This window comes from Pan troglodytes, chromosome 4 (genome assembly GCF_028858775.2).
Source record: "Pan troglodytes isolate AG18354 chromosome 4, NHGRI_mPanTro3-v2.0_pri, whole genome shotgun sequence".
NCBI classification, from domain to species: domain Eukaryota; kingdom Metazoa; phylum Chordata; class Mammalia; order Primates; family Hominidae; genus Pan; species Pan troglodytes.
This window is the reverse complement of record NC_072402.2, coordinates 64,649,329-64,662,294: the sequence shown is the minus strand read 5'-3', so window position 1 is coordinate 64,662,294 and position 12,966 is coordinate 64,649,329. Positions and strand designations below refer to the sequence as shown.

Here is a 12,966-nt window from a genome sequence, read left to right as displayed (position 1 = left end):
CACAGAAGCATTCTCCGAAACTTTTTTGTCATGTGTGCATTCAAATCACAGAGTTGAAGTTTTGTTATGATAGAGCCGTTTTGAAACACTCTTTTTGTAGAATTTTCAAGGGATATTTGTTACCTTGGGAGACTTTGTTGGAAAACGAAATATCTTCATATAGCAACTAGACACAAGCATTCTCAGAAACTTCTTTGTGATGTGTGCATTCAACTCACAGAATTGAATCTTTCTTTTGATAGAGCAGTTTTGAAACACACTTTTTGTAGAATCTGCAAGAGGATATTTGGAGCGCTTGGAGGGCTATGGTGGAAAAGGAAATATCTTCTCATAAAATCTAGACAGAAGCATTCTCAGAAACTTCTTTGTGATGTGTACATTCAACTCAAAGAGTTGAAGCTTTCTTTTGATAGAGAAGTTTTGGAACACTCTTTTGCACAATCTGCAAATGGATATTTTGTTGCCGTTGAGGCCTATGGTGAAAAGGGAAATTCCTTCACGTAAAAACTGGAGAGAAACATTTTCGGCAACATCTTTGGATTTGTGCCTTCAACTCACAGAGCTGAACCTTTCTTTTGATAGAGCAGTTTTGAAACACTTCTTTTGTAGAATCTTCTTGTGGATATTTGGAGCTCTTTGAGGCCTTCGTTGGAAATGGGATATCTTCACATAAAAAGTAGACAGAAGCATTCTCAGAATCTGCTTTGTGATGTGTGCTTTCATCTCACAGAGTTGAAGCTTTCTCCGGATTGAGCAGTTGTGAAAAACTCTTTTTGTAGAATCTGCAAGTGGACATTTGGAGCACTTTGAGGCCTATGGTGGGAAAGCAAATATCTTCACGTAAAAACTAGACAAAAACATTCTCAGAAACTTCTTTGTGGTGTGTACATTCAACTCATGGAGTTGAACCTTCGTTTTAGAGAACAGCTTTGAAACAGTCTTTTTGTAGTATCTGCAAGTGGATATTTGGAGCTATTTGAGGCCTGTGGTGGAAAAGGAAATATCTTCACAATAAAACTAGACAGAGGCATTCTCCGAAACTTCTTTGTGATGTGTGCACTAAACTTGCAGAGTTTAACATTTCTATAGATAGAGCAGTTTTGAAACTCTTTTTGTAGAATCTGCAAGTGGATATTTGGAGCACATTGAGGGCTATGGTGGAAAAGGAAATATCTTCACATAAAAACTAGACATAAGCATTCACAGAAACTTCTTTGTGATGTGTGCATTCAACTCATAGAATTGAAACTTGCTTTTGAGAGAGCAGTTTTGAAACAGTCTTTTTGTAGAATCTGCATGTGGATATTTGCAGTGATTTTAGGCCAATGGTTGAAAAGGAAATATCTTCACATAAAAACTAGACAGAAGCACTCTCAGAAACTTCTTTGTGATGTGTGTATTCAACTCACAGAGTTGAACCTTTCTTTTGAAAGAGCAGTTTTGAAACAGTCGTTTTGTAGAATCTGCAAGTGGATATTTCGAGTGATTTGAGGCCTGTGGTGGAAAAAGAACTATCTTCACATAAAAACTAGACAGAAACATTCTAGAAACTCCTTTGTGATGTATGCATTCGACTCACAGAATTGAACCTTTCTTTTGATAGAGCAGTTTTGAAACAGTCTTTTTATAGAATCTGCAAATGGATATTTGGAGATTTTTGTGGCCTTCATTGGAAAGGGGAATATCTTCTCATAAAAACTAGACAGAAGCATTATTATTGATGTGTGCATTCAACTTGCAGAGCTGAAGCTTACTTTTGATAGAGCAGTTTTGAAGCAGTATTTTTGTAGAATCTGCAAGTATTCATTTGGAGTGCTTGGAGGCCTATGGTGGAATAGGAAATATCTTCACATGAAAACTAGACATAAGCATGCTCACAAACTTCTTTGTGATGTGTGCATTCAACTCTCAGAAATGAACTTTTCTTTTGATAGAGCAATTTTGAAAGACTCCTTTTTTAGAATCTGCTTGTGGATATATGGAGCTCTTTGAGAACTTCGTTGGAAACAGCAATATCTTCATATAAAAACTAGACAGAAGCATTCTCAGAAACTGCTTTGTGATGTGTGCATTCAACTCACAGAGTTGAACCTTCTTTTGAGAGAGCAGTTTTGAAACAATCTTTTTGTAAAATCTGCAAGTGTTCACTTGGAGCGCGTTGAGTCCTATGGTGGAAAAGGAAATATCTTAGCATAAAAACTAGACAGAAGCATTCTCAGAAACTTCTTTGTGATGTGTGCATTCAACTCACAGAGTTTAACCTTGCTTTTGAGATAGCAGTTTTGAAACAGTCTTTTTGTAGAGTCTGCAATTGGATACTTGGAGTGATTTGAGGCCTATGGAGGAAAAGGAAATATCTTCACATAAAAACTAAAAAGAAGCATTCTCAGAAACGTCTTTGTGATGTATTCATTCAACTAACAGAGTTGAACATTTCTTTTGATAGAGCAGTTTTGAAACGCAACTTTTATAGAATCTGGTTGTGGATATTCGGAGCACTTTGAGGCCTTTGTTCTAAACAGGAGATCTTCACTTAAAAACTAGACAGAAGCATTCTCACAAACTTCTCTGTGATGTGTTCATTGAAATCACAGAGTTGAACCTTCCTTTTGAGAGAGCGGTTTTGAAAAAGTCTTTTTGTAGAATCCCCAAGTGGATATTTGGAGCGATTTGTGGCCTATGGTGAAAAAGAAAATATTGTCACATTAAAAACTAGACAGAGGAATTCTCAGAAACTTCTTTGTGATGTGTGCATTCAACTCGCAGAGTTGGACCTTTTTTTTGATAGAGCAGTTTTGAAACACTCTTTTTGTAGATTGTGCAAGTGTTCATTTGGAGTGCTTTGCGGCCTGTGGTGGAGAAGGAAATATCTTCACATAAAAACTAGACAGAAGCATTCTCAGAAACTTCTTTGTGCTGCGTGCATTCAACTTACAGAGTTGAACCTTCCTTTTGATAGAGCAGTTTTGAAACACTCTTTTTGTAGAATCTGGAAGTATTCATTTGATGTGCTTTGAGGCCTATGGTGGAAAAGGAAATATCTTCACATCAATACTAGACAGAAGCATTCTTACAAACTTCTTTGAGATGTGTGCATTCAACTCACAGAGTCGAACCTTCCTTTTGACAGAACAGTTATGAAACACTCCTTTTGTAGAAGCTGCTTGTGGATATCTGGATCCCTTTGAGGCCTGTCTTGGCAATGAGATATCTTCACAAAAAACTAGACAGAAGCATTCCCAGAAACTTCTTTTTGATATGTGCATTCAACTAACAGATTTGAACATTTTTTTGATAGACCAGTTTTGAAACACTCCTTTTGCAGAATCTGCTTGTGGATATTTGGAGCTCTTTGAGGCCTTCGTTTGGATCTGGTTTATCTTCAAACAAAAACTAGACTGAAGCATTCTCAGAAACTGCTTTGTGCTGTGTGGATTCAACTCACAGAGTTGAACTTTTCTTTTGAAAGACCAATTTTGAAGCACTGCTTTTGTAGAATCTGCTGGTGGATATTTGGAGGTCTTTACGGCCTTCATTGGAAATGGGATATCTTCACATAAAAACAAGAAAGAAACATTCTCAGAAACCTCTTTGTGATGTGTGCTTTCATCTCACAGAGTTGAACCTTCCTTTTGATAGAGCAGTTTTGAAACACCCCTTTTACAGAATCTGTAATTGGATACTTGGTTCCCTTTGAGGACTATGGTGAAAATGAAAATATCTTCACATAAAAACTTGACAGAAGCATTCTGAGAAACTGCTTTGTGATGTGTGCATTAAAATCACAGAGTTGTACCTTTCTTTGATAGAGCAGTTTTGAAACACTCTTTTTGTAGAATCTGCCAGAGGATAATTTGTTCCCTTTGAGCACTAGTTGGAAAGCGAAATATCTTCACGAAAGAAGCATTCTCAGGAGCTTCTTTGTGATGTGTGCATTCAACTCACAGAGTTGAACCTTTCTTTTGAAAGAGCAGTTTTGAAACAGTCTTTTTGTAGAATCTGCAAGTGTTCATTTGGAGCGCTTGGAGACCTATGGTGGAATAGGAAAGATCTTCACATAAAAACTAGACGGAAGCATGCTCAGAAACTTCTTTGTGATGTGTGCATTCAACTCTCAGAGTTGAACATTTCTTTTGATATTGCAGTTTTGAAACACTCCTTTTGTAGAATCTGCTAATGGATATTAAGGGATTTTTGAGGCCTTCGTTGGAAACGGGAATATCTTCACATAAAACTAGACAGAAACATTCTCAGAAAGTTCTTTGCGATGGGTCCATTCAATTGCAGAGTTGAACCACTCTTTTGATAGAACAGTTTTGAAACACTCTTTTTTTTTTAGAATCTGCAAGTGTTAGTTTGGAGCACTTTGAGGCCTATGGTGGAAAAGGATATATCTTCATATAAAAAGTAGACAGAAGCATTCTCAGAAACTTCTTTGTGATGTGTGCATTCAAATTACAGAGATGAACCTTGCTTTTGAGAGAGCAGTTTTGAAACAGTGTTTTTGTACAATCTGCAACTGGTCATTTGGAGCGCTTTGAGGCCTATGGTGGAAAAGGAAATATCTTCACCTTAAAACTAGACAGCAGTATTCTCAGAAACGTCTTTGTGATGTGTGCATTGAACTCACAGAGTTGATCCTTTCTTTTGATAGAGTAGTTTTGAAACACTCCTTTTGTAGTATCTGCTAGTGGACATTTGGAGCTCTTTGAAGCCTTCGTTGGAAACGGGAATATCTTCCCATAAAAACATGAGAGAAGCATTCTAAGAAACCGCTTTGTGATGTATGCATTCAACTCACACAGTTGAACCTTTCTTTTGACAGAGCAGTTTTGAAACACTCTTTTTGTAGAATCTGTAAGTGTTCATTTGGAGTGCTTTGAGGCCTATGGTGGAAAAGGAAATATGTTCACATAAAAACTAGACAGAAGCATTCTCAGAAACTGCTTTATGATTTGTGCATTCAACTGACAGAGTTGAACCTTTCTTTTGATAGAGTAGTTTTGATACACTCTTTTTGTAGAATCTGCCAGTGTTCATTTGGAGCACTTTGAGGCCTGTGATGGAAAAGGAAATATCTTCACATAAAAACTAGACAGCAGCATTCTCAGAAACTTCTTTGTGATATGTGCATTCAACTTACAGAGTTTACATTTCCTTTTGAGGGAGCAGTTTTGGAACAGTGTTTTTGTAGAATATGCAGGTAGATATTTGGAGCGATTTGAGGCCTATGGTGGAAAAGGGAATATCTTCACATAAAAACTAGACAGAAGCATTCTCAGAAACTTCTTTGTGATGTGTACATTCATCTGACAGTTATGAACCTTCCTTTTCACAGAGCAGTTTTGAAATAGTCTTTTGTCGAATCTGCAAGTGGATATTTGAAGCGATTTGAGGCTAATGGTGGAAAAGGGAATATCTTTGCATAAAAACTAGAGAGAAGCATTCTCAGGAACTGCTTTGTGATGTGTGCATTCAATTCACAGAGTTGATCCTTTCTTTTGATAGAGCAGTCTTGAAACACTCCTTTTGTAGGATCTGCTTGTGGATATTTGGAGCTCTTTGAGGCCTTCATTGGAAACGGGAATATCTTCACTTAAAAACTAGATAGAAGCTCAGAAACTGCTTTGTGATGTGTGCATTCAACTCACAGAGTTGAACCTTTCTTTTTAGAGAGCAGTTTTGAAACAGTCTTTTTGTAGAATCTGATGTTCATTTGGAGCACTTTGAGGCCTGTGGTGGAAAAGGAAGTATCTTCACATAAAAACTAGGCAGAAGTATTCTCAAAAGCTTCTTTGTGATGTTTGCATTCAACTCACAGAGTTGAACCTCTCTTTTGATAGAGCAGTTTTGAAACACTTCTTTTGTGGAATCTGCTTGTGGATATTTGGAAATCTTTGAGGCCTTCATTGGAAACGGGAATATCTTCATATAAAAACTAGACAGAAGCATTCTCAGTAACTGCTTTGTGATGTGTGCATTCAACTCGCAGAGTTGAAACTTCCTTTTTAAAGAACAGTTTTGAAACAGTCTTTTTGTAGAATCTGCAAGTGGCTATTTGGAGCGATTTGAGGCCTATGGTGGAAAAGGATATATCTCCACATAAAAACTATACAGAAGCATTCTCAGAAACTAGTTTGTGATGTGTGCATTCAACTCACAGATTTGAACGTTTCTTTTGATAGAGCAGTTTTGAAACACTCCTTTTATAGACTCTGCTACTGGATATTTGGAGCTCTTTGAGACTTTCATTGGAAACGCAATATCTTCACATAAAAACTAGACAGAAGCATTCTCAGAAACTGCTTTGTGATGTGTGCTTTCAACTCACAGAGTTGAACCTTTCTTTTGAAAGAGTAGTTTTGAAACAATCTTTTTGTAGAATATGTAAGTGTTCATTTGGAGCGCTTTGAGGCCTATGGTAGATAAGCAAATATCTTCACATAAAAACTAGACAGAAACATTCTCAGAAACTTATTTTTGATATGTGCATTCAACTAACAGGGTTGACCCTTCCTTTCGATAGAGTAGTTTTGAAAAAGTCTTTTTGTAGTATCTGCAAGTGGATATTTGGAGAGATTTGGGGCCTTCATTGGAAACTGGTACCTTCACATAAAAACTAGAGAGAAGCATTCTCAGAAACTTCTTTGTGTTGTGTGCATTCAACTAACAGAGTTGAACCTTCCTTTTGATACAGCAGTTTTGAAACAGTCTCATTGTAGATTCTGCATTTGGATATTTGGAGCGCTTTGAGTCCTATGTTGGAAAAGGAAATATCTTCACATAAAAACTAGACAGAAGCATTCTCAGAAACTTCTTTGTGATGCGTGCATTCAACTCACAGTGTTGAAACATCCTTTTCACAGAGGAGTTTTGAAACAGTCACAGCCCCAGCCCCAGCCCCACCCTAGTCCCTTTGGTTCCCTGACATTTGTTTCAGACAGAAGATCATGGGAGTCAGTCCACCTAGGAGCAGAGGAGAGGATGTCCTTCAAGAATGAGACAGGAACTGCAGAGGAAATGTGACACCACCTGTCCTGGAAGACAAGGCCAGTCACGCTCTCCTAGAGCTCATTCTAGGCAATCCACCCACCCATGAGGGGAATCGTGGGGAAGAAGGAAGCTTCCCTGCCTGAGACATGTATGGAAGCCAAGAGCTCCAGGGTCATGAGACCTGCCCAATCTAGCAGAAAAACATTTGGAGAGAGAAACAGTCATGACACGGATCTCCAGGAAGTGTCTCCCTGACGGACTGGGAAGTCATCTTTGTTGAAGACATTTGGCCAGAGCGAGAGGCATCCAGGCCCCTGAGAAACAGGGAAGGCAGAGCGAGAGGGAGGACAGAGCAGAGGCCGGAGCCCAGGCAGGGTACAGCACCGTGCCACCCCCATGGGCATAAGAGGAGGGGTTCCAAAAGGGTGGCTTGCCCAGAGAGGCCAGCTTTCCAGTGACAGGGATTGTTGCCATCTCCCATTCCCTGCTTCCTTTGCAGACCGTATCGTGGTGTGGCTTCATCTCTCAGACAAGAGCCGTGAAAAGATACAAGCATCTTCTCTGACGTGGGTCCGCTGCTCTACTGCGGGACAAAGAGCTCCTGTGGGGCTCTTGTCCTCGGCTGCAGTGTGTTCATCTCGATCCTAGGAAAGAGACCGCTGAGGATGGGAATGAGATTTCAATTGCTGCGGGACAGACGCATCTCCTCACGTGGGCCAGGCCTTCACACATCCAAAGCGGATCCGCGGCGGCGAAAACGATTGACAACCGGACTCATGACCCAGGCAGAGACGCAGAAAGAGGCTCACCAAAGACAGGCCACCATGCGAGAAACCGCTTTGTGGCGCACAGGGCACATTCGGACAAAGACACAAACGCACACCGGCACACACACACAAACCGACAGAGAGAGGGAAAGAAACACACAGAGACTGAGAGACAGAAAGAAAAGAGAGAATGGGACACACACACACAGACACACACACACAGACACAGACACAGACACACACACAGATTCCTACAGCAGAGGCATTGGAACACACCCCCAGGCAACCCCTGAGGCTGCGGGGTTCTGCTCTCGACGAGAACGACCCTCGGGCTAGAGAGCAGCCCAGGAGCACGCAGGCTGACCTTTCTTCGAGATCAGGGCGGCACGACATTTGGCGAGACTGTCCCCAACCAACACCGCCCGGGCAGGCCTGAGGTTAGGATTCCGTGCTGCTTCTCCCGGACTCCGCCTGGGGTTTCCTCATCCTGGTCGGTCATTTGCGACTCCTGGCATCCTGAGACGTTCCCGTCGACCCCGTGGAGAGGTCAGGCCGGGGCCTCAGATCCCCGACACCCAACCACTGCCGCGGAGGGTTCCTGCTTTGCCAAGCCTCAAGGACTAGTTTCTAAGACAACCGTGGGAACCACTGTGACCGGAGAAGCAGCTGGCGCCTCGCGCATGAGCATTGGCTAGGCCGACTCGCTCTCCGCTCCTGGCAGTCAGGCTGCGTCCCCTTTAAATAACGCGACCGCTGCGCGGCGGCAGCGAGGCTCCTGCTGCAGCCGTGGCGGCGACTGGATCCGGGCTCCAGTTTGGGGCGGCATGGGAGAGTGGACGGCTGGTGTCTTGCCCTGTCCCAGGGCCAAACCCCCAGGAGTCCTGTCTTCAGGACCTCCTTGAGCCGACTTCCACCGAGGGAGGGAGGGGGAGCTTCAGGACGCCTGCTGTGTTCTCAGGACTCCCCTTCAGATCCCATTTTGGCCCCCTCCGAGTGAGATAGGATGGGCTCGCCAAATCTGTTGAGGCAGGCAGGGCCTCACTGCAGCACAGAATGATCCCATAGGTCTCAAGGTCTAATGTCAGGTGCAAATTCACTGATCCATCAGCCCCCTGCCTCCCTCCTCCTTTGAAAGATCAGCGGCCTATCCCGCTTCTAGAAGCCTTAGGGCTCCGGACAGCCCAACGCGCTTTACAGGACTTGTGCAAACAGGAACACGGGCGAATCCGAGGTGGAGACCATGTGACAACCCGTGGCACTGTCGTATCCCACAGCAGATGGTGTGAATGTGCGAATATCCACATTCAGATTCTAAAAAAAGAGTGTTTCAAAACTGCTCTATCAAAAAAAAAAAGGTTCAACTCTGTGAGTTGAATGCACACATCACAAAGAAGTTTCTGAGAATGCTTCTGTCTAGCTTTTATGTGAAGATATTTCGTTTTCCATCATAGGCCTCAAAGGAAACAAAATACCTACTTGCAGATTCTACAAAGGAGTGTTTGAAAACTGCTCTAACAAAAGAAAGGTTCAGCTCTGTGAGTTGAAAGCACACATCACAAAGAAGTTTCTGAGAATGCTTGTGTCTAGTGTTTATGTGAAGATATAAACTTTTCCACCATAGGCCTCCAAACGCTCCAAATATCCACTTGCAGAGTCTACAAAAAGAGTCTTTCAAAACTGCTCTATCAAAAGAAAGGTTCAAGTCTGTGAGTTGAATGCACACATCACAAAGAAGTTTCGAAGAATGCTTGCGTCTAGTTTTTATGTGAAGATATTTCATTTTCCAACATAGGCCACAAAGGGAACTAAATATCCCCTTGCAAATTCTACAAAAAGAGTGTTTCAAAACTCCTCTATCAAAAGAAAAGTTCAACTCTGTGAGTTGAATAGGGTGCACACAACCATAGAAATCTCCGAGAGTGCTTCTGCCTAGTTTTTATGTGAAGATATTTCCCTTTTCACTATAGGCCTCAAAGAGAACCAAATATCCACATGAATATTCTGCAAAAAGATTGTTACAAAACTGCTCTATCAAAAGAAAGGTACAACTCTGTGAGTTTTATTCGCACATCACAAATAATTTTCGGAGAATGCTTCTGTCTAGTTTTATGTGAAGATACTTCGTTTTCCAACATCAGCCTCAAAGGAAATCAAATATCCACTTGCAGATTCTAGAAAAACAGTGTTTCAAAACTGCTTTATCAAAAGAAACATTCAACTCCGTGAGTTGAATGCACACATCACAAAGAAGTTTCTGAGAATGCTTGTGTCTAGTTTTTATGTGAAGATATTTCCTTTTCCACGACAGCCCTCCAAGCGCTCTAAGTGTCCACTTGCAGATTCTACAAAAAGACTGTTTTAAAACTGCTCTATCAAAAGAAAGTTTCAAGTCTATGAGTTGAATGCACACATCACAAAGAAGTTTCTGAGAATGCTTCTGTCTAGTTTTTATTTGAAGATATTACCTTTTGGAACACAGGCCTCAAAGTTCTCCAAATATCAACTTGCAGATTATACAAAAAGAGTGTTTCAAAACTGCTCTGTCAAAAGAAAGGTTCAACTCTGTGTGTTGAATGCACACATCACAAAGAAGTTTCTGAGAATACTTCTGTCTAGTTTTTATGTGAAGATATTTCGTTTTCCCACATAGGCTTCAAAGGAAACAAAGTCTCCACTTGCAGATTCTAGAAAAAGAGCGTTTCAAAACTGCTCTGAGTTGAATGCACACATAAGAAAGAAGTTTCTGAGAATGCTTCTGTCTAGTTTTCCTGTGAAGATATTTCGTTTTCCATCATATGCCTCAAAAGGAACCAAATATCCACTTGCATATTCTGCAAAAAGAGTGTTTCAAAACTGTTCTGTCAATAGAAAGGTTCAACTCTGTGGATTGAATGCACACATCACAAAGTAATTTCGGAGAATGCTTCTGTCTAGTTTTTATCTGAAGACATTTCTTTTTCCACCATAGGCCTTCTAGCGTTCCAAATATCCACTTGAAGATTATAAAAAGAGAGTGTTTCCAAACTGCTCTATCAAAAGAAAGGTTCAACTCTTTGAGTTGAATGCACACATCACAAAGTAGTTTCAGAGAATGCTTCTGTCTAGTTTTTATGTGAAGATATTTCCTTTTCCACCATAGGCCTGAAATCGCTCCAAATATCCACTTGCAGATTCCACAAAAATTGTGCTTCAAAACTGCTCTATCAAAGGAAAGTTTCACATCTGTGAGTTGAATGCACACATCACAAAGAAGTTTCGGAGAAACCTTCTGTCTAATTTTTATGTGAAGATATTTTGTTTTCCAAAATAGACCTCAAGGGAAACAAAATATCCACCTACAGATTTCTATAAAAAGAGTGTTTTAAAAATGCTCTATCAAAAGAAGGGTTCAACTCTGTGAGTTCAATGCACACACCACAAAGAAGTTTTGGAAAATACTTTTGTCTAGTTTTTATGTGAAGATATTCCGTTTTCTAACATAGGCCTCAAAGCGCTCCAAATATCCACGTGCAGATACTACAAAAACAGTGTTTCAAAACTGTCCTATCAAAAGAAATGTTCAACTTTGTGAGTTGAATACACACATCACAAAGAAGTTTCTGAGAATGCTTGTGTCTTGTTTTTATGTGAAGATATTTCTTTTCCACCATAAGTCTCAAATTTAACCAAATATCCACTTGCAGATTCTCCAAAAAGATTGTTTCAAAACTGCTCTATCAAAAGAAATGTTCAACTCTGTGAGTTAAATGCACACATCACTAAGAAGTTTTGGAGAATGCTTCTGTTTAGTTTTTATGTGAAGATATTTCCTTTTCCTCCGTAGGCCTCAAATCTCTCCAAATATCCACTTGCAAATTTTACAAAAAGAGTGTTTCAAAACTGCTCTATCAAAGGAAAGCTTAAACTCTGTGAGTTTTATGCACACATCAAAAAGAAGTTTTGGAGAAATCTTCTGTCTAGTTTTTATGTGCAGATATTTCCTTTTCCACCATATGCCTCCTAGTGCTCCAAATATCCAGTTGAACGTTCTAAAAAAAGAGTGTTTCAAAAGTGCTCTATCAAAAGAAAGGTTCAACTTTCTGAGGTGAATGCACACATCTTAATGAAGTTTCTAAGAATGCTTGTGTCTAGTTTTTATGTGAAGATAATTCCTTTTCCACCATAGGCCTCAAAGGAAACGAAATATTCACTTGCAGATTCTACAAAAAGAGTGTTTCAAAACTTCTCTATGAAAAGAATGGTTCAACTCTGTGAGTTGAATGCACACATCACAAAAAAGTCTCTGAGAATGCTTGTGTCTATTTTTTATGTGAAGATATTTATTTTTCCACCAAAGGCCTCCAAGCGCTCCAAATACCCAATTGCATATTGTACAAAAAATGTATTTCAAAACTGCTCTATCAAAAGAAAAGTTCAACTCCTTGAGTTGAATGCTCACAACACAAAGAAGTTTATTTGAATGCTTCTGTCTAGTTTATATGTGAAGTTATTTCGTTTTCCAACATAGGCCTCAAAGGAAACAAAATATCCACTTGCAGATTCTACAAAAAGAATATTTCAAAACTGCTCTATCCAAAGAAAGGTTAAACTCTGTGAGTTGAGTGCACACATCACAAAGATGTTTCTGGGAATTCTTCTATCTAGTCTTTATGTGAAGATATTTCGTTCCCCTACATAGGCTTCAAAGTAATCTAAATACCCACTTGTAAATTCTACAAAAAGAGTACTTCAAAACTGCTCTAACAAATGAAAGATTCAACTCTGTGAGTTGAATGCACACATCACAAAGAAGTTGCGGAGATGGCTTCTGTCTAGATTTATGGGAAGATTTTTCCCTTTCCACCATACGACTCAAAGAGCTCAAAATATCCACTTGCAGATTCTACAAAAAGAGTGATTCAAAACTGCTCTACCAAAAGAAAGGTTCAATTCTGTGAGTTTAATGCCCACATAACAAAGAAGTTTCTGAGAAACATTCTATCTAGTTTTTATGTGAAGATATTTCCTTTTTCACCGCAGCCTCAAAGCACTCCAAATATCCACTTGCAGATCTTACAGAAAGAGTGCTTCAAAACTGCTCTATCAAAAGAAGGGTTCAACACCGTGAGTTGAATGCACACTTCAAAAAGAAGTTTTTGAGAATGCTTCTGTCTATTTTTTATGTAAGGATATTTCATTTTCCACGATAGGCCTTAAAGGAAAAAAA

General features: G+C 40.0%; 1 pseudogene; it reads left to right on the top strand.

Annotated features, from left to right (window-relative positions):
- Positions 1–8,280, top strand: part of LOC134810151 (protein FAM27D1-like) — an 85,199-nt pseudogene extending 76,919 nt beyond the window's left edge.
- The last annotated feature ends 4,686 nt before the right edge of the window (positions 8,281–12,966 follow it).